Here is a 24,847-nt window from a genome sequence, read left to right as displayed (position 1 = left end):
CTCTCGCAGCAGCTCCTGGCAACGGGGATGCAGGGGAGGGCCCCTTCCCATTCCCTGAGACATCTGCACAGCCTGGGAAATGCTGCTGGGAAGGCTCTTCACCTGAATATCCATGTGGAAGAGTTTTAAAACTCTTTAAAAAAGAGTTCAAAAGATTTGAAAGAAAGATTTTGCTGTAGTAATTTACCTCCTGGTGGTGAGATCGTTTTCCAGGGAGGTAGGAAACGTTGTCTATTGTAGCTAAGATATCAGATTAAAAAATCCCATGTTCCTGAGCTTTGGTGGTAAAACCTACACGTTCCTTCCAAATTTCCAATTCTGCTAGTGTCGAGGAATGAACTCTTCGGTCTGTCTCAAAGGGAGGTTGTTTATTCCTTCTACAAAGTCTGTGAAAGAACTTTACCAACAGTGTAAGCAGCTGCAGTTCTGGATCCCTGGTTTCTCCACTTGCCTTTTTTCTTTGCTTGATTCCTGTTTGGCATTGCAATCTCCACCTGGTTCGCTTAAGAGCAACTTAAATTTGTGTGTAAGCATATTGACAGCGTAACCTCATTTTTTTTTGATGAAAGGGGAAGTGTAATGCTGGCTTGTTAACATGTTTAGATAAGTTCACGTGACAGCTGTACCTGCTGGTACCAACATCAATTTTTCCTCCCTTCACTCTGAAAATTTCAAATGGTCCTGATTTTGCTTTCATGTTGTCTGTATGCAGTACTTTACACTAAGGGTAAGACACAGGCAAGCATGCAAAATTGATGTTTTCCCTTCTTGCCAGATTTTCTAACTAAAAAAGATTTCCTCCTGGCAGTTCTATCTCCAGATATTACCACCCCATCTTCTAAAATTGTAAAACCCCCTGTATATTTGATATCTTATGGACTCTCACCAGGTTTCAAAGGGAGATTATATTTGCTGGACAGGTTGTCGATGGAACATAAAATATGAATGAAATTGTAATTTTATGGCCAATACCGTCACTGTAACTGTCACACGCACTCTGTATCCTCAATAGCCAGATGAAAAAACAGTCTCTAAAAACATTTGATTGACTTTTTTTCCAGTTAAGCCAGGAAAAAATCCTCAAAATTATGAACATGGTGAAAAATAAAGAAGTGAGCATTGAAGGAGCTTTACATTTGGCACAGAAAGAAGTGTATGCTGAAAAGGTAAGGTCGCTCCTTTGATCTATTTTGCAAGACATTGAAATGTATGAGCATGTTCTGGAAAGCCTGGTTGAGTGTTAGGAGCATGTCTGTGTTGTTTTCAAAGATGCAGTCCCAACTTGTGCAAACATATACACTCCGGTTTATAACCAAGTGTGTCAGCTGCTAATGGCTAATGCTCCGTGTATCCTGTGTAACAGATATCCCATGTAGATGCTGCAGCTGCGCTGATGTCATTACCTGGATTACATAGTTTAAATCTAGATCGGATATATTGACACGAGTTTTGTTATTCTGAGTGCAGCATTGAGTACTGTAACAATAAATTTAGGGCAAAATCTTTGGGCTGGTACCATGAAGCACCTCAGCAAAATGATCTATCTAACCTCTGAGAGGTCTCCTACTCTGGAGTTGTTCTTGGGACATGACTGGTCACCATAAGAAAGTCTGGCAACTCAGGGTTTTGCATGGCCATAACAGTGGCTGGCTAAGAAGTGCAAAGCCTTGGCCAGTGTGACTTCAGTTCTACCATTGCCTGTGGTTGGCTCTGACCTTCCATCAGGCAAAAGCAGAACAGTGTTAAGGTGGCTTAAAACTTTTTTTGGGTCCTAAACCAACATAGCTTTGCTGAGCGTAGGTTAATGAGACCAAGAGGTCTAGTCCAGAGATTTCTTCAGGATCAGATTGAGACCCAGAAATTTATTTTTTCTGCTGTTAAAACCTTTATCTCTTCACTGACAACAAGAAGTGGATCATTAGCATCTTTCTGTTTTGTAGAAAGCATGGAAGTGCTTTCCTGAGAAAAGTAGAAGTTGATAATAGTAGGTATAGATAGTTTGAGAATGAGGAGTACATTAATTCTGTACATTAGCCCATCAGTCTGGTACTCGTCTCTGTAATCCCTGCCCAATATCTCTCTCATTGAAACCTTTGGAGAAATTTTCACTACCTGTTTCCCCTTCTGCTCTGGATTTTTGAACCAGCCTCCCTATGGGAGCATCTCCAGGAAACAGTGAAATCTCATCATGTGCTAATGACACAATCTGAAATTTTTTTGCACCACAGGAGGTGATAGTGATTTTTGAGACAAGCCTGGAATTTTTAAAAATAACTTTCTGATCTGCTTATTAACTTTTTGTCTGGAAAGAAGTAGATGGAGAACTAAAAATAAATACTATAAAAGAGTAGTGCCAAGTTTTGCAGAAGAGCTACAGTCAACAAAAATGTTACACTCAGCAGTGTAAGACTACATGAAAATATATTCTCAGAATAAGCAGAGAAAGGGTTCCTTTTCTACTTCTGCTGCATTAAAGTTTTTGTGATAGCTAATTATTAGCAATAAATCAAATTTAATATAGCTGGATCATGACCTTCCCTTCCCTGCATTTTCCTGAAGATTATAAAATTAGTCATTTTCCCTACGCACAGTACAGCTGCTGTAAGGGACGAGATAGCAAATTGTAAACCCTCATGTAACATGAAGGAACAAAGATCTTTCATTTCACTGCACTGCATTCGAGGGTCTGTAAATATTTTTCTTTAAAGTCACATATGGTTCTTGTTTGCTACTTAGCTCATTTAATAGGACTGCTTGTACTCATGTGTTTTGAAACGTGTTTAGTACAATTTCATGGGCTCTGCTCTTCCCCTTCCTGTCTTCCTGCTCTCCCTTTCACCTCCCATCCCAATCTGTGGTCCCTTCATTAGTTCAGCAGCACACGTGGATGTTTTGTGCTTGTGAAAATCAGGTCAGGAGGATGCTTTCATGTATCTCCATGTGCAGTTCTTCTGCAAAGCCTCCAGCACTGTTTGAACACTGTTCACTGAGGGAGCTTTCACCTGAGAACATGATTGGATTTGAATGGAAAAAAATTAGCACAGTGTTGGACATATTTCTGATTTCTGTTCTATTTTTCAGGATTCACAGGATTTGCTAACTGGCTCACAATTTAACTTCGTTATCTACAAATACAAACACTATCGGTGGCAGAAACGTATTTTGCAGGTAACTTTAAAAATTCTCACTTTTGAAGCAATATAGAAAAATATAGGATGCTTAGGTTGCGTGGTAAATTTATGAGATAGCTTAAAACATCTTCAGTGACCTATCAGAGACATATAAGGTATTGAACAAACTTTCTACATTTTACTGCAAAAGAATATTGGGAGTAATATCTGAAACTCCCTCTACTGAGTCCCTGGGAGGGCTGTAGAATGGACTTCACGATCTAGGAGATTATTTCACCTCTAAAAACCATGATTCATCACAAAGATGATTGATTATAATAGGTTCTGCCTGGCAGTTGTTGTTGTTAGTTAGTGACGTTAAATGCATACAAGTGATGTAGACATCCTTAAATATCTGTCCCTTTTGACAGGACATCACTTCAACGGCACCCTCTGAAACCTTGGGAAGAAATGTTCCTGGGGATTCTCAGAACATTCATTTGGCAGACTAAGCATTTCATCTCTGGTTATTCTGTCCCGTGAATTCTTTTTTTTGACATTATGAACCCTTAAGGCTTTACTGACTTGCATGGTATTAAGCAAACTTCAATCGATAACACGTAATGGTGATTTCTCAATTCCATGAAATCAGTGACAAACTTTCATATTGTTTCCAGGAACCTGGATTTCACTGAATTTCCTGCAGTTTGGACAAAATTTGATAAAGAGCAAGTTCAAGTCATACATGATAGAGGATGATTTTTTTCGTTTATTACATCTTAACTGTGGAAAGTATAATCTCCCTTTTTTCCCTCAATATCCACTGGTTTTCAGAATTAAAGATTATTTGTTTAGACATAAGTCTGATGGAAAATGGAGAAAGCTGTATTTCATGTGGAAGTTATCAGTCTGGGAATCTGGAGTAGTTTAATTCCAGTTCTGTAGTTCCCAGCAGCCTTCAAAAGTCAGAATTAATAATGAGAATGGTTCTGCTTTGGAGATTTCCTGCTATAAACAGAACAGAGGGAAAGGCCACGGTGTTAGCATGGGGTTGGCATGGTCTGCACTATAGGAAAAGAAGGTGCCAAGAATCATTTATGACCAAAGGTAAATATCTAACTCAGATGAGATCTGAGACTCGTCCGAGTTCGTCTTCTCTGTGGGCCGTGCTCACCGAAGCCAGGCAGCCAGATAACATTCACATCTTATTGTATCAACAAAGCTGTTCCTGCTCAGCAGGGACTGACGCGTAGAACAGATACTGGAATCTGTTTGTACCAGTTTTTAACATTGCAAATACAGATTGTGCAGTGGAAGAAGAATAATCTTATTTTGAAGCAATCAATTTTTAATTGTTATAGCTCAGAAACAGCAGTAAAATAACTTTATTGGCTAATATTGTTGCTCCCTTCATCTATGTGTACACATATATGTGTCTATATACACGCAGGCAAAAAAATCTGTGTTAGACAAGATCTAAACCAACAACACAGTAATATTTATATTGGAAAGTAATCTCTCAATAGTATCCTCTTTTCCTGACACAGAAGCGGCTGTTATAACCACCTTCACTTTGTTTTAGTACTGGGCATAGGTTGAAGCAGTTAGTAATTCAAGTTTTGCTGAGATGGTCATGCCATTAGTTTGTGCTAACCTCTATTGCTGAATGGGATGTTTTGCGTTGGATTGTGTAAGATGAGGAGAATTTAGAAAGAAATAATATTTCAGAGTGATAAATTGTTGTATATTCATCAAAAGAGATAGGGAAACACAGTTACAATGAATATCTGTTTGTTTTGTAACTAAAACAAATATAGTACAGTATCTTGATGATGGAATGTCATTTTTTATTCTGTTCATCGGCAAGATACTATTCTAGGCTGGTCCTTTATCTAAATGCTTTTGCATGGCAATATTGGGAATGCTGTCTTTCCCTTTCAATGAAGAGACGTGATGGAGTCAAGTAATGAAGAACTTTCTATTCCAGATTGATTTCAACACAAAGACCATTTTTAAACATTGAAAAAGGAATTATTAGAAGCAGTTCCCTTTCTCACAAGTCAAAGCCTGTGAAGATACTGAAAGGAGGCGCTTCAGCATTGTGTTTCATGGGCGACAAGATTATGAGCTGGAAGCAGTGTCTCTTGATGATAAAAGGAAGGTAAGTTTTTACAATGTCATAGACAGAGTGCTATAAATAACAGCTAATGTTATGGTAGTACCCAGCAGGTCCCAATCATAAATGGGAATTGTTATGCTGTGCATTGTGCAGGAAAGAAGTAGGCATGCCTTTATTCTGTGTGTGTTCGTACAAAGAACAAAGGGAATGTAAGTTCAGGATAAAGTTTGGCCTTAGGATTTGCCACAGTTCACTAGGATTGAAGATGTAAAGCCAGCTCAAGACGTGATATGAAAATGGATGCATTTTCTTCAACTACACCTTGAATGTAACTGGTCTGAGATTGTATTAAAACAAGGAAAACAAAACTGATGACATGCCCAGTTGAATCCCAGTTGAAATTATCTAAGCAGTTTTTTTTCCCTATATATGTTTATTAAAATGTATGCTTGTAAGAAGAATGAATGAGGCCAATCCTGATGCTGTGAAAAAAAAAAAGAACTTAGTAGTTAATCTTTTATCATCAAAATACATTGAAATTATAAAACTATCAGAGGAAGACAGCCCAGGTACAAGTAGGTATTTGTTTCATTAAATAATGCAGTGTTGCAAGATTTCATACGACCTGTTTCATTTTGAGGTCTTGGCTCCTTTTGAGTTCTAGGTTCAATTCAGTTTTCCAAGTAGTTAGTGTAATTAGGCTCTACGCTGGAACCTGGGAAACTTGAGAAACTCAAGTCATGACATTAGCACTAGCTTTTCACCTGAACGCAGATATCCCATGTGTTGAGGGGTGATCCCTCAACATCCCACCCATGTTGAGGGGTGATCAAGTCTTGTGTCATCCCACTGCTGAGACATGGAAAGAGCTGCGCAATTTAGGTTGAGCTACAAACCCTCAAAAGTGTGGAAGAGTTTTCCATCCAAACTTCTGCTGTTACCCATTTTTAAGGGACTTTTTGCAGAGGTGTTCATCTCTTGTGAACTTAGCAGTTCACTCCACATACAGGAACTTTATTCCAGATGAACAGTACCTCATGATGATTGATTAAATTAATTTTCGATATAGAATACATTTAGCAGAAGAGCTCCAAAAGTAAAGGTATTCTGTAGTAAGAACACTCAAATATGACCCTGTATAACAAAAAGAACATTTTAAATTCACATGCTGCTTTCAACTGTAGGCAAGCCTTTCTTTTTCTGCTGGCTTTGTTTGACATTTCAAGCTAAATCAATCAAATACTATCTGGGCTTGAACTAAGCTGAACAGAAACTTTGTCCTGGATTGCTTTGAATATGAATTAAACAGTAAAATTATGTTTTACAGTAACCCCTCCAGAATAAAATTATATTCTTCTTACGCTGACAGGTTTAGAACTGTGGACATAAAACCAAATTGCAGTTAAATAATTCAGCATCATAGAAAGGCCCTATTTATTTACATTAATTTATTTTACCTGTTTGGCTGCTGCTTATAGTGTTGTCTGTCATTTTTATATCTGAAAAATCCACCTTTTAATGTCTTATTCAAAGGAATTAACGTGGAAAATATACTCTCTGCTGCTGTTTCTTATATAGATAATATACCTTCTGAGCAGAGTTATACAGAGCAATTCATACAAGAGACCAGCAGAGTCCTGCTTTGGAAGACCTGCAGAATATGATGTGATACACGAAGGACTGCTGGATTTGCAGCAAAACACTTTTACATCCACTGAATGGGTGAAGTATGAACTGCACTTTTGTAGACTTCTGGACTGTGGATTTTGTTCAAATTTCTGATAAATACATCAAGATTTTAATTTGCTGATATTAAGTTAATTATTTAATTGGTTTTAAGTTAAAACTTAGATGCCAAACCCACATGAGACGAAAACATTGAAATTAACTGTTAGTGCAATAGTGATACCCAACCAAATGAAGTTCTGGTGTGTGCTAGAGACTGCTGTGTGTATTACTAACACAAATATATAGTGGTGATGGTGCTCAGAGTGATTTTAATGGTGAGACTTCTTTATGTTTACCTCCACTTTTTACTGCATTTTCAGTCATGAGGAAAAGGAAAAGGAGAGAAAGACTGGCAAAGCAGATAAGGAGTACAGGAGATCTGCTGGAGAACACTGACTCACACTGGCCAAATGGCTGCCCCCAAATTTGTAATTTGTTCCTGTAATGTTCTGAACTTTCCTCCTGTGGGGGTTACCAACCACGGTGGCCTAATGGGGTGGTGGTTCAGAGACAGGAATCATTATTCAGTAGGAATGGACTGTCACCACCATTTCATTCAGCCCCTACACCGTCACAAATAAGTACAATTTTTGCTTCCGCTTATTCTATTACTGAACTATTGAACCAGCCATAATGGTTTTACATACTTTGCTCTCCATTCTACAGACAACCCCCCCATCCCCTGAGCCAGCTCCTAAAATACCTAAAACTGCTCATACTATTAGAAGAGAGAAAAAAAATCTGATTAGCAAAAACTGATGGAAAAAATTAAGATTGTAATTATCTGCACAGGACAATTATCTCAGAAGATTTCACAGTTCACAGAAAATGATTTTAATTTTTTTTAAAAGGCTACCACTGTATGTCTCGTAAACACTATCCTCAAGTGTGTCCAGGATTTGTTACCTTGCAACATTTAACAAGTTTGTTAACAAACCAAATATTGATTTTTATTTATCTTGTGAAGCAAAGCCCTTCTTGCTTTCTTCTTGATATTAATCCTCTCCTTTTTTTTTTGGCAAAGTAAATAATGGTGGAAACATCTGGAGATCTGATTAACTAGAAGTCCCTGCTTTAAAGAAAGGAGAGATCAATAGACTTCCAGCTCCATTAAACAATTCTTATCACTCTGACTGTTTATTTGGGAATAGATGCAATTTATATTTTATGCTTAATTTTTATGGAGCAGCTAAACTTATTCAAATTCCTCTTTAATCAACTAGCCACACATTGAAGAGAGAGTGGAAGAAAAGAAGGGTCTGATAGAACTGTCAAAAGATAAAGAAATGCAGTAACCCTCAAGAAAAAAAGAGAATGCAAATGCTTAAGTAGGATTAAAAAAACATGCAGTAAAAGCCCCACTTGTTGCTCAGTGTGGGACCTTTGCTATAAACAGCAGAGCAGAATCCTTCAGGACAGACTGAAGCAGAAGATTCTGCTGTAATCGAAGCTGTGTATGGTCAGGCAATTTTGGCCAGGATTATTTTATCATTTAAATAGGTAATACTCCAAATTTGGCACAGTCGCTTCTGATGGAAGCCCTTAAGAGCAGAATACTTTGACCTTTTCCTGCCAAGTGACTCATGGGAATGATGGGTCCAGGATCAGTCCTCATGGAGTAAGAGCATGCGCAGAAGCATTTCCAAGAAGGAGAGTTACTGGACTATAAGATTGGGCACTAACTTATATTATGGTGACTTCTTAATAGCTTGGTAGCTGCAATACCTGGAAGACACAGAACCTCTGACGCCTTGTCATACTATGTGCCGCTCAGTCACACAGTGAATTCCTTTAAAAGCTCACAGTCCAAAACAAATGAGAGGAATAATAGTGGGAGGACAGAATGTGGCTAACAAATTAACAGGACTTGGGTGATTTTCAGTTGATAGATCTTCATTTCAGCTCTTCCATTTGTTATGGCAGGGTGGAAGTCCATATTTTCTGTCACAGTTTACTTACATGTTAGATGAGAATAGAAGCCTTATCTCAAAAGTTTTATGATTTAATTTCGATACCTTTTGACTGTTCCATGGAGACCTAATGACATTAGAAAATGCTTTAATAAAGGCAAGGCTTGTATAAATAAGTAGTTAGTTAAAAATGAACTGTATCTCCATTCCTTGTCCTTCAGGTACTTGGTACAACTACGTGAAGGAGAATTGACTTTATATTGCATAGGTCTGGAGGAAAGAACAAGTCTGCAGACCCTGTAACAAATACAATTAATTTGTCAGGTGGTAATGTGAGTGTCAGCAAGGAGAATGGATGCAGTACCTTTTCAGTCCAGACCAAAGAACACAATTATTTGTAAGTATAGTTGGTAATTAATAACTTGTTAAAGCAGAACCACTGAAAACAAGGTCAAGCAACAGAGAATCTCAATGTCTCAGAACAAAACACAACAGTGGAGAAATGAAGCCATCAGAATTGTATAGATAACCCCTCCCATAGCCCTGCACTGATTCGATGAGTATTTTAAGGAGGAATCAAAGGTACCACATTGTGGGATTGAGAAGATACATTGAAATACTGCCCTCAAAGACTTGTCTAGTTGTCATGTCAGGAGCCAGTGAAGAGAGATATAATTCAGCTTGTAGGACAGACATGTGAACAGGTTCTGACTAGCTTGTGCAACAAGCTCAGTAAGACGTAGCACATTGTTCACCTTCCCCCAAGGTGGAGAAGAGGAATTACGAGGTAACTGCACCACGAAGTCAATATATGGCAAAACTTCAGCTCTCTAACCTTAGACACGTAAGCAATTAACTCTCTCTGAAAAGGTCAGAGTCAGCAGCACTGGGCTCCTTTGACAAGTAAAGCTGCTGAACATCATTCTGCTTAAATAAGAAATATCTATGGCTGTATTAGTCAGCATGTTTTTACACTTCCTTGCGTTTATATGTGACATTCTTAAATTTCAGGTTTCGAATACCCTTTACTGTCCAAAATAACAGGGCAGAGGATGTTGGCAAGCTCCAGAACGAATGGGTGTCTCTCATAGAAAGGTACTGTCCACTGTGCAAGGGTGCCTCAGTGCCTCAGGAGCGATCTGAAGGATGCACCTCCTCTGAAGCTGATTATGAGGATTTTACTGTACCTCTGAATGAACAGAAAGAGGAGGCCCTCCTCTTAGGTGTGAGTTCTGCAACAACCAGTCTGAACAAGTCTTCAAGTTCTCAGACAAAGCCTGCAGAGGCGACACAGCCCCAGCATCAACATCTCTTCCACTTCCCATAAGTAAGGCAGAGGTACCACCAGCTCCACCTGCATTCCCGCAGCCCTGCAGCCTCTCTCCATCGACAAAGAGAACCAAAGCCTTTCACTGGGATGTTGTTCCTTGTGATAAGGTGATGAAAGTGATGGTAGCTGTTAAAGAAAAACATAAAATTGTAGCCTGTATTACAGGCATAGTTATCATAGAAGTATAGCTGTGCCACACAACAACATGGATACCCTTCTGTATGTTTTCATGGAACAAAGTGACTCTGTTCTTTTGGCTTTTTGTTTACCCTGTTACTCTATATTTTTAGATTCAAAAATCTATCTGGGGATCATGTGACCCATGCAAGAAAAAATAGACGTATCCAGACTCTGTGATCAGTTCCAGATCCAGGACATGGCAGCATTTTCAAGCAATGAACCTTCAGTGAATCAGCACATCATGTTAGATCGAAAAGTTGCACATAACTTCAGTAAGTGTATTAATAAGAACTGTACTCCTGTCTGAAAGCCTGGGGTGAGCACTGCATGTATTTTCTATTCATACTTTCTGCCATTCAATATGCAAAGGAGACAAGCTTGTGTCTAAATCACCTTTTAATTCAGTGCCCCTCTACTCATTTATAAAAATAGACCTCATGGCTCTGTTGCTCTAAATGTGGTCCTTAATGATGTAAAGTAGAAGCACCAAGCTTCTCCTCCTTTTGTACAAAACATGTGGGTGTGCCATTGAGCTGTGTTGCTGTTGTCTTAGGGCAGACATGTAAAATCACGTATGATGCCTGTGAAATCAATGTTAAGACTCTGACTTCAAAGACTTTTCAAATTTTATGGGCTGTCCAGGTGAAACAAGTCAACAGAAACAGATTGGTATCTAGAACTTCGAGGACTGTGCTCAGTCTCTCTCCTATATCGAGTTCAAGAATTCATGTAGGTGTAGACGGGTTGGTGTAAGAAGCCTTTGAGACAGCTACAAGCCAGGTCGCAGGAACTCTCTTTTTTTCTCTGGCCAATAGCTTAGACTGTGAATGGTTGTCTTGAATGATCATGAACAGGATCCTTCCTTCTCATATCCCAGATATTATTCTGCTAAAGGCCTGACCTAGAACAGTCTTTCACAGCTAATGAAGCAGTTCAACACATAGCTCTGGTCTTACTAATAAAATGATGTAAAGGTCTTTCAACTCCTTTGAGAAGAAGTGGTAGATATTGAAGGAGCAAGAGTACTCTTCAAAGACTACTCTGATTTCTATTACAGAAATGGCTTTCCAAAAAAGTTCTAAAACCTAGCGCTGTTTTAAGAAATGTTACATATGTAAAGAAGTTGGGGCAGTTAATTTTGAAGTTCTAATGATTTAATCTTTGATGAATATTGATAAAAAAGTATACTTTGGAGATTGTGTGAAATTTTAATTGGAAACTGTAAATGGAGATAACTTGTTGGAATTATTACATCCATTGACTAACAATTTGAAGGGTTAAAAGGAATGAGTGGAACAAAAGTGCTGTTGCAGAGAAAAAGAATCCTGTAATAGCACTTTTATCTGCTAAATTATTGCAGTTCTTTGAGGAAATTTATTTCTTTTGGTTTGCAAGTAGCGCCATTCTTCCTTTTGATCCTGTTCCTCTTAAAACTTTTTTCATTGAGACATTCTGCATGTGTTTCTTAATCTTATTCTTAAAGTCTCATCAGTGAGATTTTTGGCATATACTTATTACAATGGACATTACTTAGATCAAAAGTTAATTTGATCCTGAGAATTCTGATTAATCTTCCTGCAAGTGCTGCAAACCACAGTTCTTAAATTAACGAATAAAAAGATGAAGGTCCAAAATGCCAGTAGATTAAAATTTCTTTAGAATTTGAATGGGTTTCTGAACCCAAGAGGAAAATGTTCTGAGTCTTTCTGAGAGAAAATCTGCACACCGAATTCCAGCCTAAAGTATGAGAAAATGCAAATAAAAGCTATATAATGGCTTCTTGTAGACAAAATAAATTTCTGCCATACAGAGAACAAATATCAGAAAAAGGAGAAAAACATCTCAAATTTCCAATGCAAATGTTTTGGGAGACACTATAATGTACGTGTTAATCTAAGAATGTGCGATCTAGTGGGTGAAAAACTGATTTAGGAGTCAAAATACCAGCTTCTGAGACTTGATTGGTGCCTGTTTCTCTGTACAAGACTCAGTTTCCCATATAAACATCCTTATTTTGCCTAAGAAAATACTTTGAAACTCAATGACATGGTAATGTTGATAAAAAAAAAATCAAGAACAGTAGAAACGGAGCAGGAAGAACATACGTATTAGTTTTGAAGAAAAGTTGCCGATACTATTTTGGAAAGAAGGGAATTTTAGAAAGGAGGCATGAATTTACCTACTTCGAAAGAGAGGTAAATGCTATAGCAGAATAGGATTTTATTAGTTTTTAAGGTAAGTTATGTATTCAGACAAATCACTGTATTCATCCACTTTGTTCCAGGTTTTCATGAGTATTTTGAAAAATGAGTTTAACAGGCTAAACATTTATAGACAGTGAATTCGTACAAAAGATTAGAAAATATTTCTGATTTTGTTAGATTTGAAAATCTGATTTGTTCTGATAAGTTCAGTAATTCTGAACTTGTGTGATAAATATTTTCATTAGAAATCCAGTTCTCAGAACAAATTCAACCAGGAAAAGGAGCTGCTGAAACAAGCCTTTGTGACCTTTGACCAACAAAGAATATCTTAAATTTTACTTGTTAAATATTGCAGCTGATTACTTTGCCAAAGCCTGATTACTGGGATTTATTCAGTGGCTAATTTCAACTACTGAAAATGTTAAAACCAAAATGAACACTTTGTAGACAGTTTGTGAAAAGGAAGCAGCTAAATTTTAAAATCAACGTTTTACTACGAATGATTCACTCTGTTACAGTCCATAGACATCACCCCACTTGCAGAGATATATGGTTTAAAAGGCATAGGGAAGCAAATATAAAAGGCATAAAACATAAGAATGAAAAAGGGAAGATTCTGCCAGGCTTAACACTAAAGCTAGATCTTGTAACAAAATTAAAAGGGTGGAAAGTGTGTCAGAGGAAGAATAAATGGTATATACTCCATTGGCCAACACCTCTTGAGAACCATTAATAGCTGATTTGGGCTTCAGCATGTTCCTATAACCTGAAAAACGGTTCCTTTTTAGGTTTGGAGAAAAAAATCCACAGGAAATCATACACATCCTTCTTGAATTCTCCTTCCCAATCCCCTTGTGCTGCTCAGAGGAGTTCTTCTGTAGCAGAGACTCCAGGACAATTTCATGCCAACACTGAGAAGCATTTAAACCTTTTTGCTTTCTCTGCTTATGCCCTCTGTTCACTTCCTTGTGCTTCCTTTTTGACCTTCATCCTTTGGTAATGATGGAGATAGACAGTAATTAAAGAATAATGGCAAGTCAAAGTACTTTTTTTGGAAGCAACTGCCTTCCAAACAGCACCTGTTTGGGGAATAGAAGTCTTATTTCCATGCCTAGTAAGAGACAGCCCCATGTCAGTACAGATGTCTTAAACATTACAAAAAATCTTAATCAGATTTTAAAAGATCAGGCAGCGTGGAAGAAGCGAGTACTTCTGTTTCCCAGGTTGCTTTTGTTTTGGGAGTAATTTTTCTTGCATGGACTTTTAACTACTTTCTTCTGAACCCTAGAAATTAAAAAAAGCAAGTAAACAAAATGAAAACAAATGGAAAATTCAATTTCTTTACCCTTCAAAATTTTATAATATGCCAGTACATTTTGTATTTATTTGGAAAAAAGTATTTTCACTGTTCAGCTGAGTACAAGAAAATATATAATATCACGTACTTGAGTACCTTCCAATAACAGTATCTTGACAATTCCGTGTTAAGCATTGGCTGTGTTCTGACAGAAGTAGGTTTTCACTTGACTATTGCTATGTGTATTTAAAGAAAACCTGAAGACTGAGTTTTTGCCTTAGCATTAGCAGGTACTGTTTTGGAGGTTTCTGGTGTCCTCCCCCCTTCCCCCTCTTTAGTCTGGAAACTAAATGTGAAATATTTTGGTGATTTTCCTTCTCTTGAAGATTTTCTTCCAAGTAACCTAAGAATCGTTTTCCTCCAGATATTTTTCTTAAAAGTTTCCGTATAAAACCAAGCCAGCTGAAAGAAAAACTGTACATTATACATGAAGAGAGTGGTGGACTTACAGATGAGCAGATTACAGCACTAAGAAGGTAATCTTTAAGGTTCAATCTTTTGTTTAAAATATGCTATCTTTTGGAGAAGGCATAATCTTCTGTAAATACTGGAAGTTCAGGAGAGATGTTACGGAGACATTGGATCTATCTTGGCTGTGAATAGAATATTTGTGCTGCACACAGAAACCTCAATCCTTGCAACTGAGGTTTTAGAGTACGTCCCCAAAACCCACTTTTCCCCACGTTATGTAGGAAAGAGGATTGCACAAAATGACAGCAAATCTGACATGATTTTGTGAAGTGGTTACAAGGAGCAGAGTTAATAAAAGACTAAGTCGTGGCAGTGAGCAAGTGTAACTCAATGAGATGACTTTATAACACCTCTTACTACAGCCTTACCATCTATTAGGGGATCAGAAATGAAAGAAAAGGAATCTTGTTCCCTATTTAAAATTAGTTTGGAGAGGAGGAAGCCAGGCAAGTGTTAAAGGAGCTTCATGGATGACAGGATATTAAGAATATCAGTATTTCTGAGTGGCAGAGCTTTGTGGGTTTAAAGGAGAATGCAAATTTCTGTATGTCTAAAAAATTGAATTACTATAGTGACAGAAATAGATTTCAGGAGTGTAAGCAAACTATTGGCATGTGAAATTTGTAGGAACTGGATTGTATCTTTTTGAATAACTTAAGACAGAGAAAGAAATAAAGAAGTGGAATCCTGAAGTAGTGTCTGTTGTGCATCCCGGTTCCCGTGCGTTACCTGTACCATTTCATTAGATACATTCATATGAAAATCTGATGTGAAATTGGTTCTTGCTTCAAAATGAGAAAACATTTGAGTTTTTTTGCTAGAGTGTGCTTGGAAAAAGATGATACTGGCAAAGAAACTGAGGAAGTAAATAATCAATTTTGCGACCAATATGTGTACTTCTTGTGGAATGAGTTTAATTCTGGCCTTCAAATCCTGATCTTAATCAGTACATCAACAGTAATTTTAAAGTCTGCAGAATCATGTCTGTACTTACAAAGTGATGTGAATAGGAAGAACAGATAGGTAATGTATGGAATTAAAGTCATTCTGAGAGACTGCTTGTACAAAGCTTGCCTGAAGGTTAAAGGGATATGAGCAAGACACTGAATATTTAAATGTTTTAATCGTGCCAATGTTCTGGAGGAAGTCCCTGCTGCCCAGTACTTTATCAGTTGTACCCCACACTGGTGCACAGCAGATTTTGAGCTGGTGAAAGGTGTATCGCCCCACCAAAGGTAATGGAGCTCTCTTGCCTTTCAAAAGTTGACCTTAAAGGTTTCATTCAAAAAAGAAGGATCTTACTGCAGTTTCTAATTGCAGTGCTGGAATTGGTAAGGACATGCTTGCAGTGAAATGTCTTGGACATCGAGAGTGCTCTCTGTTGTTCAAGCCCTAATATAACACCGCAGATTCTGTCCAGGATCTCCATGCTGTTAAAATTAGTGTAAGACCACTGAGATCACTGATTTGTAATATCTGGGCTTTTTGTCATCAGATGATGATGATGATGATGATGGCAATGATGGGAATGAAGCTTGAAATATTTTAGTTTTTCCTTGAAGATTTCAGAATCTTCCTTTGATAGCAATAACTCTGAGGAAATTTTTCTAGCAATAGAATGTGTAAAAGATATTGGATGCTGTATTGCTGTATTTTTTTAGGGTTAAGGATTCAATTCCTGAGATTCTTATTTATTGCCAAAATCTAGGAATGCATGTACAAATCTTGTAGTGAAAGGAAGCTTGTTTTTTCCACCTCAACAGTTTAAAAAATGTTATTGAAATAGATGAGATGCATTGCAGAACTGAGGGTTGGATTTCCAAGGCAGTTCATGTCTTACGCTCCCGTTCAGACATCTCATGGAAGGGGCAGATGCTTGTCTAAAACCATCAGCATTCAGAAGTTTCTCTTGTACAATGCACTGTAGTGGAGTTGGCATGATACAAGTAGCAGGACACTTAACACTTTTGGAGACCCTTCCACTTGACTTACGTGCCACAGTGGAAAATTCTGCTGTTGAAAACTGTGGCCTCCAATTAATTGACAACCTGTGGTTATGACAGGAGTTTAAGCAGGATAGTCAGGGACTGGAAAATTCCTCCCTGTGCAAATTATACCTGTCATATTGTCTAAGTCTGAGCAGGAAGTCTAAATTCTTTTATTGTGAAATGAAAAATATTTAAAGCCAAAATCAAGATTACATTTTCAAGACTGTGACCAGGGAGCAAATGTTGTGCTGACGTATCCAGTGAAGGTTAGTGGAGGTGGTGGAATATTATTAGAAACTTCAAGACTTATTTTGATATGGAAACCTTTCCATAGTTCTCTGAATGGTTCTTTATCCTGATGTCTTAAAATCAATAGCTAAGCACTCTTTGTCTCTATAAACTTAATTTTTCAGAACAGTGGGAGCTTTTTCATTACACAGATTCCATTAGAGTTGCATTCATGTAAAAGATATTTATGGAATGCATTCACACGCTCTTGTGCTTCCTTTTCCATGGCTTCCATTGTTTAATGCTTTAAGCTTTAAACCTTGTAGATAATCTGCTAGCTTCGTTTTATATTCACGATACATTAAAACAATTTGATGAGATATCAGACTTCTGATTAAATGAAGATATTTGCTGCAGCTTAAAAAAAAGTTCTTGAGTTTACTTAAAAAGTTAAACTATTTTTAATGATAAATAAAAAACCTTTCATTTGCTGAAAGATAACTGTTGTTTTTAAATGAGAATTCATTTTTGTTCTTGATGATGCAGGGTGATGAATGGAATATTTTATAATCTGCTTCAATATAGATTTAATAATTCAAACCCCAGCAATTACTCAATTGAAGTGTCATATTAAATTATTGACAACAGTGAAAAAAAACTTATTGTTCAGTATAACATGCTAAATTATTTGCTTTATTTTTTTCCATCTTTGAATAAATTTCCTTACATTTAATGAAATATATATCTGTCCCCAGGAATTTTTAATCACACTTGCTACAAATTTGGTAGATTGTTTGCAGAGAAAGAAGAGAAGATAGTAGACCTGAATACTTGTTTAAGATTCTTTACACTCCTTCTTATGTGTTAGCTATAGCATCGATTTAATTTTCTTCTTTAAGATATGCTATGAATTCCCATGGTGTATCAGTCAGACAGACAGGAAGATCTCCGAAGGAGGGGAACTGTGGTGGTGAGTTTATTTTTCCAAGTAGAGGCATGTTTAAAGATGTCAGTTTTCTAAAAATCTGCAACTCTGGAGTACTGTGGGAGAATGTTCTGTTACCTTATGCAGAAGGAAGAAAGTTGTGAGGCTGTGTTACGTGCTATCACAGCAAAAACTGAGAAATGGATCTCATGATGTGGCACTTAGACAGAAATGTCATTGCCCACTTTTCTTTCATGGGCAATTAAAAAAAGTTTTAGAGATAGGATGCAGTCAGCCTGTGGGGTCCACTGGTTAATCACACCGCGGCATGAGTCTGCTCTGCTTTTGTCCTAATTTTCCAAAGAAGTTATTGCAGGAGACAAGCTGAGTCAGTCCGGCCATAACTGCTCAAAAATCGCATATTGTTTCTAGGTGCTTCTGAAAGGTTCCTCGTATCAATGGAAACAAGGCACATACGTATCAAGCACAAAATTAATGAACCCCTTTGGAAATTATGGCTTAAGTCCTTTGTCACACGGGTTTACAACAGCCCATGACATTGGAAATTGTCTGTAGATCTGCAGGTGAACGCTGCTGACAGTTATTTTCAAGCCTTGTGTATATATAAGTATTTCCAGATATGTAGATGTATCTGCAGAACAGTTGTGCTTTCCATTGCATAGTTGGCTCGAATGTCCATAAAATTCGAATGGTTAATGAATAAATATGCAATACGTAAACCACATTAAACAGTAAGAAATTTCCACGTGTGGAATGGAGTGATTATTTTATGTTGCAACACTAATTTTCATTTGCTGTTTTACAGATACATGCCAACACCAAAAGATGCAGAAAGGTATCAGTCATTCAAGGGGTCTCCTTCAGAGCTGCATGTGGTTGACCAGTTTATGTTGGAGGTAAGAAGACACAGTGTTCAAACACACCACATGCTATTTCTAGGATGCTCCCTTCTAGATAAAACCACTACAAGAAGCTGTTGTTTGAAACTTAAATTTACAGTCTCAGCCAGAATCAGTATAAGAGGATTTATCTGATAGAGTTGAGACAGTTAGATATTATGAAGAGAACTGCATGGATTCTTTTGTGCTTCCAAGTCAGACCCCTTTCGCTTCCTCCAAAGTAGGAGCTGATTTATTCTGAGCTAGATTTCCAAAATCTATAAAGTAAAACTGTATGCATTTAACTATTCTTTTTCACAAGAAATGAGCGTCATTGGTTTTAATGATGTCTGGCCCTACGAGCATAGAGTGTCTTCTTGAATTTGCATATTCAGAAGATGCATATTCAGGTATGTGCCAAAGTGTATCTACAGATGCAAGGCCTAGAACAAAATTAATAAATGAGCATAGAAATTAGGAAAACTATGGTGTGGTTGGGTTACTCAATAAATGATGAAAGATATGTGTATGTTTTGGTATAAACATGGGGTTTGATTCCTTTTCTGTTCAATTCTATGCAGATGTGCAAAATCCCCCACTTAGGCCAGAGGCTGGATCTCCTGCTTACCGTACGTGAGCTCCCTGTGAGCATGAGAGATTTGGAGCCTGTAAGTAACCTGCCTGCTTCATAGTGTGTTTGCAATCAAAGTCTACCAGTTTAGATAGTAAAGAGCCAAGTGGCCTCAATGCAGATTTCACAGCTCTGTAGCTGCAGAGGTTTGTGTTTTTTTTTCCATCCCTCCCTCCCCCCCCATAGGAAAACATCTCACAGTCCATAGTGTAATCATCCAGGCAGCCTAGTATAGAAAAAACATTTCATGACACTGTTCAAAAGTAACAAGCAAAAAGGTTAAAAAAATTTTCTAAAAATCTCTATAGGTCATGACTTTGACGGTCAAGGAATTGTAAATGACATGAGACTGTTAGAGAGAGGCTACATTTGAAATATAGTGACACTATGGACTTGTGCATTTGGAATACTTTTGGGAATCCAATTAATTTTATTCTTTTTTGTTAATGATAGTACTCCACAGTACTGGTTCAAAACAAAATACAGTAAAAAAAAAAATGGAGACAAATGAGATCTATAACATGCATGCATGTATATTTATGTGCATTTAATACCACCCTTATTCCACTAAGGTCCAAGAAGCAGTTGTTGAAGGGCCTGCAGTGGAATAGACATCCACAAAGCAGGGAGAAAAGAACAGGAAAGGATTTTCAGATTTTATATGGGATTGTCAAACTTTCCTCTTTGTGAGGAGGTTCTTGCCCTACAAGCTGAAAGAATCCATCTAAAGTCATAGATAGAGCAGTTCATTCGACCAGCATCTCATAGACATTTACCATTTTCAGAAGGCTGAAGGAAACTGTTCACCCTAAGGATTACAGCATTGAAGGGAAACCGTTGCAACCAAAGTTCAAGTCCCTTTCTGCCTTTTTCATGATGACCTAGGGATGGAGGGGATGCAAATAAACAGCATTCCAGTCTCATGGACTGGATCTTCCTGTTCCAAACCGCTGCATTACCTGCCAGGGTGTGGACATGCTTTGATTCAAACAAAGTGTTTCGGACACGATCTGTTTCTATGAAAATGTTTCAAAGGTTTTGCTCTCATTCTGCATGGGAATGAAAACAAATTTGAGAGTGTGCAAGTCCGAGTTGTTATCCTTTTTCTGACTGTGATTAAAACCATAGTACAGGGAACAAAACTTGGAAGAGGAACAGATGGAAAACACTGGGGAGATGCACAGATTTCTGACCCTGCCTGGTACAAAACTTCACCTCTGCTGTCCTTCACTGAAACCCAATATTTGAATGTTTGGAAGCTATTATAGATCCTGTTTGCTTTGAAGGATATTTAATGTTCATTGAAGAGATGATTAGTTGTCAAAGTATTTTCTACTTAGGCACACTAACACGTGTTTGCAAACCATAGATTACACATCCAAATTCTATGGGACCCTCTGAATATTGCTTTCAGCACCCTCTGGCCCTGTGATGTGCTATAAATGGCTTTCAGCTCTCCTGAGCATTCATCCTTTCCCTGTTTTTAATTTGCGTGTTGGTGACTGACGAAGAGAGGTGTGGTGCTAAAAAAATACACATTTCCTAATTTAAAACAAAACCACCTCTTGTGTCTATAGCCCCAGAAGGGATGTGGCTTCCCCAGGAAAACAGAAATTGATACTGAGTTTGATTACAGGAAATTATTCCTCTTCCTTGTGAGGAAATGTGCTAAGAATGTTGATAACAGTCTTCAGCTAGTATAAACAGAAGGGTGGGAGGTGAAGGATGGAGAACCTTATACTGCGCTTCAGCTATCTGCTTCCCCTGGTGCCTGACATTTGGTGCAATCTGGTGCATTCAAACAGCAAATACTTTTTCTTCGGAAGCAATTTTAAGAGATGAAGTTGAAGTCGTTTTGGCAGGGCTGGTTTGGCAGCCAGAAGTATGCGACCTCCATCACGGCGAGGGTAACTGTGCCAACACTAGCTTTATCTCAGTGGGAGACTTTTAACTGGTCCTTCCTGAGACCCCCCTGGCTTGTTCCACCAAGGAAGTGGAATAGGCAGGTATCCATCGCTGTGTGACTTGCTTCAGGTGGGGACAGTGAGGCTTTTGGCAAAGGGAAGGTATAGGCACTATGATTTGCTGCCATTTTCAATTTGAACTGAAGGAAGATTTGTGTGTTTCAGCTAATAAACCAGAAATCCAAGCGAGTAAGCAGCTGCAATCCAGCCAGAAATTTGTTGCTGTCTTGGAGTACATTTTAGCCATTGGCAACCATTTAAATGAAAAGGCAGGAAAAGAGAGGGCTAAAGGATTTCGATTGTCATCTTTGACCAAAGTGAGTAACTGTTTTCTTGTCATTAAAGTAATTGTATTATAAGATATGTTAGCCATTAATATTCACTCAGTTTTGCCCCTGAATGTGGGGAAAGGCAATAATTTTTAATGAGTAAGCTAACATTTTAATGTCTGCTCTTGGTTACACTAGAAACAAAATCCTGTTTAACAATATATTCTTTAATGTGCATTACAAGAAGATGTATTTCCTGATGTTAGGCAGCAGCGCTGGCTGGATGGGGGCATTGGGGAGTTAAAACGCTGAGTTTCTAATGAGGTAGAACATACAATGCTGGCTGCCCGGATATTACGATCGTGTGGCTAGAAGAGGCATCTGAGCTGCAGGTCCCTGGTTAGATGCAAGTTTAGATCAATTTTATTTTGCAGTTTTGTGCTGAGCACTGTTGTATGGATCCTCTTCATTTCACCGTGGTCAGAGGCTGTAACTGCGGCATTTCTTCTGTGTAGTCACACTGTTGTGGCACTGGAGTAGTTTCTTGGCGCTTCATTTTACTCCAATGCAAAGGTCTTTGCAACAAGTGGTACAATGCCATTGTAAGGTGAAGTTTCGAAAGTAGAAGAAAATAAATTAATAAATTCAAAGGGAGTGAAGTTTTGCCTGCAACGGTTTTAACCCCCCATCATTGCTCTGCTGGCTGATTGAGCAGGGGACAAAGGCGGCAGCTGTGATTTTTACTCTTTCCTGATTGAGATCTGCTTTACAAGAAGCATCATCTACCTCTTAGTTCTCTCATGGTCTCTTCACTGACCTACTACTTGCGTGACAATTAGGCTGATTTTTTTCCATTAATTCTAAGGAAACTGCTTTCTCCTCATCATCAGAATTTGCCATCAGAAAATGCTGCTACTGAGCACAGGGTTTTTCCCCCTCCTCCACCCAACAATGGCAGAGCATCATACTCTTATCTTAAAAAATAAGAAATAGATACAAATTTCCTAAGCTGCCTTATACCTTTAACACTGTTCTAAGATTATGCCTGATCTGTAATAGAAAAAGAGAAGAATTTTTACTTTGTTTTTGAAAGGTATCTTTCCTATCTGCAGACTTTAATATATGAGTGATTTATAACTCTAGTGACAATTCTGAGGCACGACTTGCATTCTTTTTTTTTTTAATATATATATATAATAGCTGTAATACCACATCTATCATAATGAAAAACATAATGAAAAATGCCTACAAAATCATTTTCTGCCACAGAGCATCTTCCCAGATTCAATTAAGGAACTTCACTATCTTTGTGAACACAGCACACTGCTTTTAAGTGGAAAGGAATGATGACTGCGTTTGGAGGTCCAAAATCAGTTGCAAACAATTAAGATACCTTAAGTTAAAAAAGACCCCTGTGAGTAAAGAAGACACAAAAGAACAAGGAAGGGCAAAGGATATGAAATTGTAAAGCTGATCTTAATCAAGAATGTCTGTGAAATGGCAGATTGAAAGAAGTTTAATTTCATTGTGTTTCTATTCTTGTCAAATTTACCTAGGAGCTATCAACATCCCTTCGTTTCTTTTTCTTTTTTTTTCTTTTTCTTTTTTTTTTTTAAAGTATAATAGCTCAGTCTGTCAGTTATTGCTCTATTCTATTTGCAGTTACCTCTGCTGCGGGGTAAGGAGAGGACATTCACCTTGCTTCACGCCCTTGTGGAACAGATCTTCTTACATGAGCCTGATTTGGCTAAATTTCTCAGGAGTTGACAGAATTTGAAGCTGTTCCTGATGGTAAGAGGAGGAAGAGGAAAAAAAATAAATCAACAAATAATAAGTCCTTCAACTTTTGTGGAACTCTCGTCTGCGCAATATGAATGACATTTATTAGCATTTTTTTCCCTCTTCCTTTCCAGCTTCCATGAAAGGCCTCAGTGCTGAAGTTGATGGTATGTAAATGTGGTTTCTAAATTCAGAGAAGATTTTCTTATGTTATGCAGTCATTTGGAACAGGTTTTCATTGCACTTCTGTAGTTTGTAAAGAGAGGTAAAGGTTCAAAACATTGAGGTAAAGTGTTGCTATGGTGAAACTTAACCTGCCATGTTACTGTGAAGAATTGTTGAAATAGAAATATTAAAGTGTGTCCAGGTGGTTTAGAATATAAAAAATATACTGCCCATGGTAAATAGACTTTATCATAAACTACAAATGTCAAGCGATACAAGTGATCCGTCAAAGTTACGGGCTATAGTGGAGTCTCCAGGAGGCAGGCAATGCAGCAGGAGAAAACTTCCTACAGTTCAGTCTGAAGTTCAAGAATTTCTTTGAACTAAACTAGCATCCTTCTCTAGAAAGGAGTCTAATACTAGTGAAGTCAACAGGAGGAGAACATAATAAGGTCGTTCAAATGTTAAGATAGACTTGGGGAGACATTTACAACTTACCACTCAACAGCATCACAAGGTGACCAGCGAAGTCAATGGATTTCAAATTGAACCCTTTGAGAGCTGATAGATAAGGTGTATGAGTGGATGAAAATGACTTGCATTGTGTTGAAAGTGTATAAAAAATAATCTGTCTTTTGAAAATGTGGCATGGATGTTGACTGTAACTACAGACCAGTATATCCTATTTCACCCTTTGATAACATACCTGAATGATAGTCAGTCTCAGCTGTTGTTTGAAAAACCCTTGCACCTATTCTGCTGGACTTTTGGAGTCAACCAGGCATGTAGCTTGAGACTACCAAAGTGTGGTTTATTCTGTTCCAAGAAATTCCAATTGACTTTTTAGGAGACATACTTAACTAATAATAACACTATTTGCCTTCAGTCACTTGTGTTCTTCCGCGACAATGTGGTAGCAATTCCAAATCACTAAATATTTTAAAGACAGTTTGGAAAGTCTTGGGTAAATGGTACAATAGACACAGTACCAGAAACTGTTGGGAACTATCAAAGAGGCAAATTATGGGAACTGGAGGAGATTGGCTGGCCTCTTCCCTCCATGGCTTCCTGATAGGCCCACTGTAGATCACTCTTCTGAGTCCCATTCTCCAGGGCAGAGAGGGAAAGAGATGGACAAATGCCACTGAAACAGCCTTTCTCACTATGTAGGTCAAGGCACATCCTGGGGCTTGTCTGCTGCAAGTATTGCACAAACAGAAGGGAAGGAAGATGCTGAACTGCAGCCTGGGTCAGTTCAGGACTGAGCCCCCGGCTCCAAGGCTGTATCCTCTTCTCTCCCTATTTCACACCATGAGAAGTCCCACAGTAGCAGTTTGAATGTAGTGCTTAGTGCCAACTGACAAGATTTTTTTACTGTTACATAGAGTAGCATTTCTGTTCTTTTATCTTTAAAGGAAACACTGAACTTTCCTACACAAAAACGTAGGTTTGAAGAATGTTATTTTCATCCCAACGTTCAAAGCCAGGAAAGGTCAATTTATTGCTGCTGCATAACCATACTATCGACCTCTTTATTATTCTGCAGTTGTTTGTAAAGTGATCACAGACTACTTTTCTCCATAAGACCTA

General features: G+C 37.9%; 1 non-coding gene across 1 annotated transcript in view; it reads left to right on the top strand.

Annotated features, from left to right (window-relative positions):
• The window catches only part of LOC104381049 (uncharacterized), a 31,600-nt gene that overhangs the window by 1,857 nt on the left and 4,896 nt on the right, over window positions 1-24,847 (top strand). The window contains exons 3-17 of the transcript XR_015222704.1: window positions 1,062-1,166; window positions 3,082-3,168; window positions 5,098-5,271; window positions 6,808-6,956; window positions 9,089-9,264; window positions 9,879-10,129; window positions 10,162-10,304; window positions 10,488-10,649; window positions 14,303-14,414; window positions 18,377-18,467; window positions 19,031-19,121; window positions 19,534-19,542; window positions 21,222-21,361; window positions 22,976-23,104; window positions 23,227-23,259. This is a non-coding gene — a transcript (uncharacterized LOC104381049). The remainder of the gene's footprint in view (window positions 1-1,061; window positions 1,167-3,081; window positions 3,169-5,097; window positions 5,272-6,807; window positions 6,957-9,088; window positions 9,265-9,878; window positions 10,130-10,161; window positions 10,305-10,487; window positions 10,650-14,302; window positions 14,415-18,376; window positions 18,468-19,030; window positions 19,122-19,533; window positions 19,543-21,221; window positions 21,362-22,975; window positions 23,105-23,226; window positions 23,260-24,847) is intronic.

The sequence above is a fragment of the Tauraco erythrolophus genome, chromosome 18 (assembly GCF_009769465.1).
Source record: "Tauraco erythrolophus isolate bTauEry1 chromosome 18, bTauEry1.pri, whole genome shotgun sequence".
In the NCBI taxonomy this organism is placed as follows: Eukaryota; Metazoa; Chordata; class Aves; order Musophagiformes; family Musophagidae; genus Tauraco; species Tauraco erythrolophus.
This window is presented reverse-complemented; position numbering and strand designations above follow the sequence as displayed.